Below are 6175 nucleotides of genomic sequence, written 5' to 3'. Positions count from 1 at the left end.
ATTTAATTTTCCATAAGTAAATTAATGACTTTCTAGTTAGCTCTTTTTTTCTAAAATGAGGATTTGTTTTATTACTAAAGATGTCTGATAATGGCTTTTTTGCCGATATCCGATATTCCGATATTGTCCAACTCTTAATTACTGATATCAACCGATACCGATATATATACAGTCGTGTAATTAACACATTATTATGCCTAATTTTGTAGTGATGCACCGTTGGATGCATTACACAATGCCAACATGGCACTGCCATATTTATTATTGATGTCACAAAATGCATTATTTTTTTTAACATGCCTCAAAACAGCAGCTTGGAATTTCGAACATGAGAGCACAAGGAGGTGGAGGTGGGCGGGTTTGGGGTGTATGGGGGGTGGGGTAGCGGGGATGTATATTGTAGCATCCTGGGAGAGTTAGTGCTGCAAGGGGTTCTGGGTATTTATGCTGTTGTGTTTATGTTGTGTTACAGTGTGGATGTTCTCCCGAAATGTGTTTGTCATTCTTGTTTGGTGTGGGTTCACAGTGTGGCGCATATTTGTAACAGTGTTAAAGTTGTTTATACGGCCACCCTCAGTGTGACCTGTATCGCTGTTGACCAAGTATGCTTGCATTCGCTTGTGTGTGTGAAAGACGTAGATATTATGTGATTGGGCCGGCACGCAAAGGCAGTGCCTTTAAGTTTTGTTGGATACATAATTTTTTACTTTTTAAAACAAATACCGATAATTTTGAAACTGATATTAATAATTTCTGATATTACACTTTAAAGCATTTATCGGCCGATAATATCGGCAGTCCAATATTATCGGACATCCCTACTTTTTACTAATAGTAGGTCATCATACATGATATAACCTCTACATTTCTAAGCAATACTGCATGCGTGACTATATATATATTAGGGCTGCGAATCTTTGGGTGTCCCACGATTTCATTCAATATCGATTCTTGGGGTCGCGATTTGATAATATATCGATTTTTTTCTATTCAACGCGATTCTCGATTCAAAAACGATATTTTTTCGATTCAAAACGATTCTGTATTCATTCAATACATAGAATTTCAGCAGGATCTACCCCAGTCTGCTGACATGCTAGCAGAGTAGTAGATTTTTTTTAAAAAGCTTTTATAATTGTAAAGGTCAATGTTTTATCAACTGATTGCAATAATGTAAATTTGTTTTAACTATTAAACAAACCCAAAATATGACTTATTTTATCTTTGTGAAAACATTGGACACAGTGTGTTGTCAAGCTTATGAGATGCGATGCAAGTGTAAGCCACTGTGACACTATTTTTTTTTTTTATATATAAATGTCTAATGATCATGTAAATGAGGGATTTTTAATCACTGCTATGCTGATATAACTAATATTGATACTGTTGTTGATAATATTCATTTTTGTTTCACTACTTTTGGTTTGTTCTGTGTCGTGTTTGTGTCTCCACTCAATTGCTCTGTTTATTGCAGTTCTGAGTGTTGCTGGATCAGGTTTGGTTTTGGAATTGGATTGCATTGTTATGGTATTGCTGTGTAGTGGTTTGTTGGATTGATAAAAAAAAAAAAATACATATCGATTCTGAATCGCACAACGTATTCGATTCAATTTGTATTCGAAACAATTTTTTCCCAAACCCCTAATATATATACATATATTTCTGATATACAGTCCTGCATTTTACTGGCATGTTGTATCAATAAAGAGTAACCAAACAATACTAGAAGGAATTGGGTGTGTTTTTTTTTTGTGCTTTTTCTTTATAGAAAGTGAATGTGTATTAAGTGTTATTTCTTGGCCCATTGTTGGGGCCCGAGCGCCCCCTTGTGCCCTAGTTAGTCCAAAATGCTGCTGCCCACCTTTTAACTGGCACTGAAAAACATGAACACATTTAAGCATCCCTTCACTGGCTCCCAGTTCATTTTAAAATATTGTTTTTTTTTAATAATCTCTGAACAGAGTAATGCCACAAAATAAAGTACCGGCTAGGGCTGGGCGATATGGCCTCTTTTTTTTTTTTTTTTAAATATCTCTATTTTTAGGCCATGTCGCAATACATGATTTATATCTCGATATTTTGCCTTAGTCTTGAATGAACACTTGATGCATATAAACACAGCAGTATGATGTTTCTATGTGTCTACATTAAAACATTCTTGTTCATATTGCATTAATATATGCTACTTTTAAACTTTCATGCAGAGAGGGAAGTCACAACTAAGTCAATTGACCAAAACTGTATTTATTAAACATTAAGCATTAATTAATTAATTAATTAATTAATTAATTATTAACATTAAGCAGCGGCACAAACATTCATGTAATTTCAAAACATTAAGTGGAAGATTGTCAAGACATTTTAAAACAAGCTATGAGTGCACTTTTGTGCATGATGTCACTAAGATGACATATCAAAAAACTAAATTAAAGTGCACTTTTTGTACAATAGTTTAAAACAAATAAAGTGCACTTTAGTGCATGATGTCACACAAGATATTTCAAAAAGTGTCACATAAAAATGAGCTGCATAATAGGAAATCAAATAGTGTATGTTCTTCACTATATGGTAGGTTCCTGCAGATGTTATCCCCTTATGTTGTTGACTATTTTTTTGATATGGTGTTGATGTGGAAATGATTGTGTGACAGTTTGACCCCACTCTGTCACTGTTTGACCATTGGCTTCCTCTCAAACTGTGCACTTTTGTTAGGAAGCTCAACATGGACACGCTACAAACATTCAATCGTGTTAGTGAAAAGCATTTTTTTTAGTCAGTGAAAAGCATGCTCAACAAACAAATTGTAACCTCTCACTCACCATGGCTCTGAATGTGTGGCTAAAAGAGTCAGGGTGGGGCTGAGGGCTTTATGTAGTTGAGCACACCTGCCTTGACTAATTAGGCCTAATTCCCTCAGCTAAAACCAACTGTGTGAACGTATACCCGAATATCACGATATAGTCATTTACTAACCCGCGATGTATCGAGTATATCGATATATTGCCCAGCCCGAGTACAGGCCAAAACTTTGGACACACCTCCTCATTCAATGTGTTTTCTTTATTTTTATGACTTTTTACATTGTAGATTGTCACTGAAGTAGAGATGCGTGGATAGGCAATTATATCATCTGCAACTGCATCACTAAAGTCGTCATCTACCCGCCATACACCCGAACCAATATTTTATCAGAACCGCAACCGCCCGCCACCCGCCCGTTGTTATATATGCGGAGTCGGCGACCTTTACCACTAAAAGAGCTAGTTTGACCCGTGTCACAAAGTAAAGAAGGCAATGGGAGCCGCTAACGTTCTCGCGAACATCCGATGGTGCTCATCCAGATAACGAGAAAAAGGGCGTGCTGTGGAGCCATTGCCTTTCACTCCTTTTACGTCATGTGCGAACCGTTTGCCAGTCCAGCAACATGCTGTATACAGTTTCCTCAAACACACGTACAAGATTGAAAGGCATACTGGGTGATAGAGTACACTGATGGTTGTGATATAAACAACTTTAACACTCTTACTAATATGCGCCACGCTGTGAAGCCACACTAAACAAGAATGACAAACACATTTCGGGAGAACATCCTCACAGTAACACAACATAAATGCAACACAACAAATACCCAGAATCCTTTGCATCCATGACCGTTCCTGACTATATTATACACCCCGCTAGCAGCAAATCGTGCCACCCCCGCCCACCTTAGCGGGGTGTATAATATAGTCAGGATGTGTCATGGATGCAAAGGATTCTGGGTATTTGTTGTGTTGCATTTATGTTGTGTTACTGTGAGGATAGTCTCCCGAAATGTGTTTGTCATTCTTGTTTGGTGTGGCTTCACAGCGTGGCGCATATTAGTAAAAGAGTGTTAAAATTGTTTATATCACAACCATTAGTGTACTCTGTATCACCCAGTATGCCTTGCAGTCGTGTGTGTGTGTCGCTGCAGACAACATATTGCTGGAATGGCAAGTAGATTGTACATGATGTAGAAGGCGTCAAAGGCAAAGGCTTCATAGCACGCCATATACCTTATTAACTGGGTGACTGCCGGCAGACATTCTTGAGAATGTTTACGTCTCCTATTGTCTTCTTCGCTTTGTGACACGAGTCCAAAATGGCTCTTTGAGCAGTAACAGTTACTGATCCCTGAACCCATCCATCCATCCATTTTCTACCGCTTATTCCCTTTCGGGGTTGTGGGGGGCGCTGGCGGAAGGCAGGGTACACCCTGGACAAGTCGCCACCTCATCGCAGGGCCAACACAGATAGACAGACAACATTCACACTCACATTCACACACTAGGGCCAATTTAGTGTTGCCAATCAACCTATCCCCAGGTGCATGTCTTTGGAAGTGGGAGGAAGCCGGAGTACCTGGAGGGAACCCACGCATTCACGGGGAGAACATGCAAACTCCACACAGAAAGATCCCGAGCCTGGATTTGAACCCAGGACTGCAGGAACTTCGTATTGTGAGGCAGACGCACTAACCCCTCTGCCACCGTGAAGCCGAACCATGTATATCAAATATTTCCAAATGGTTCAACCACCACCTGCCTGAATCTATTTAAAATCTATTTTTTCGTCATGTCACCCGCCCGACCAGCGGTTTATCCGCGGATGAGACCGCAAACCGCGCATCTCTACACTGAAGGCATCAACATATGAATGAACACATGTGGAGTTATGTACTTAACAAAAAAAGATGAAATAACTGAAAACATGTTTAATATTCTAGTTTCTTCAAAATAGCCACCCTTTGCTCTGATTACTGCTTTGCACACTCTTGGCATTCTTTTGATGAGCTTCAAGAGGTAGTCACCTGAAATGGTTTTCACTTCACGGTTGTCATAGTTTTGATGCCTTTAGTGACAATCTATAATGTAAATAGTCATGAAAATTAAGAAAAGACATGAAATGACAAGGTGTGTCCAAACTATTGGCCTGTACTGTACGTCAGACCTTTTAAAAATGTACACCCCCACAAAGTCTCTGAAGTCAGCTGATCAGTTTCTTCTCGTCGTCCCAAAAACCCGTTTAAAATCTAGAGGTGATCGTGCATTTTCTACTGTGGTTTCAAAACTTTGGAACAATATCCCTCTTGCTATTCGGACGGACCCCTCTTTAATGACTTTTTAAATTACGTCTTAAAACTGATTTGCTTTTAACCCAGCATGAGAGTTGTGTGATTTGAGTCTATTTTATTTTCTCTAGTGTATTCTATGCATTTATTCTTTTATAGTAAAATGTTTTATATCATTGACTCTCCTAGTATGTATGTCTGAACTTTAGTGCAGTGCTTTGTGAAACTTCCATTGTTTTTTTAAATGTGCTATGTAAATAAAGTGGATTGGATTGGACTGGACAGAGGGCCGCCAACAAATATCCGTTTCTCAGCTGTGTCTCAACCGCACTTCACAGTTCAGGGTACTTTATACAAATCCGGCTGATAACGTATGGAGGAGTGATACTACACTGCTACCATGTAAATAAACAGAAAATATTAGATCACAGTTATTTTACTAAAAATTACATAATTGAAATACAGAGCAAAATAATATACAAAACGATTTAATTTAAATAATAAAGTGTACCAAATTGTTATTAAAAAGTTGGGCTTTTGTCAGAAAGTCATCCACTCTGTAAATGAGGAATTCATGAGGTTCAGGCGATTCCTTTTAGTCCATTTCAATATATAAATAATAAATATCTGTATTTTATATCACGCCAACAACACAAACACATTAACTTTAGCATTATCTTGTTAGCATTAGCATTTTGTTTACTCGGGTTGAGGTTAGTAATTACACAACCGTCTCACTGACTACTTTCACAACATGTAATAAAATAAATAGTTAATATTTCATGTAATTTACCTTCGTTCTACTCGTGTACTGCTTACGGTTTACACATTTACCCAACCCAGTCAGAGTTGTGAGAAGCTGAGGTCGCGGCTTCGAGTACGGCTTCATATTTCTCCGTAAATACGTTTAAAAGAGTCCGTCCACTTCTCATAGCTTCGCATATCAAAATTAAGTTTGTAAAAAAAAACAAAAAACATATAGTTTTAAAGACTACAGCTGAGTAATAGTTCCAAAACTGTTTCACTGATCAGCGTTCTTCAGCACAAAGATGCCCCACAAAAGTTCCTGCATTTCGAAAACTC

The sequence above is a fragment of the Nerophis ophidion genome, linkage group LG07 (genome assembly GCF_033978795.1).
Source record: "Nerophis ophidion isolate RoL-2023_Sa linkage group LG07, RoL_Noph_v1.0, whole genome shotgun sequence".
NCBI classification, from domain to species: Eukaryota; Metazoa; Chordata; class Actinopteri; order Syngnathiformes; family Syngnathidae; genus Nerophis; species Nerophis ophidion.
Note: the sequence above shows the minus strand (reverse complement) of the source record.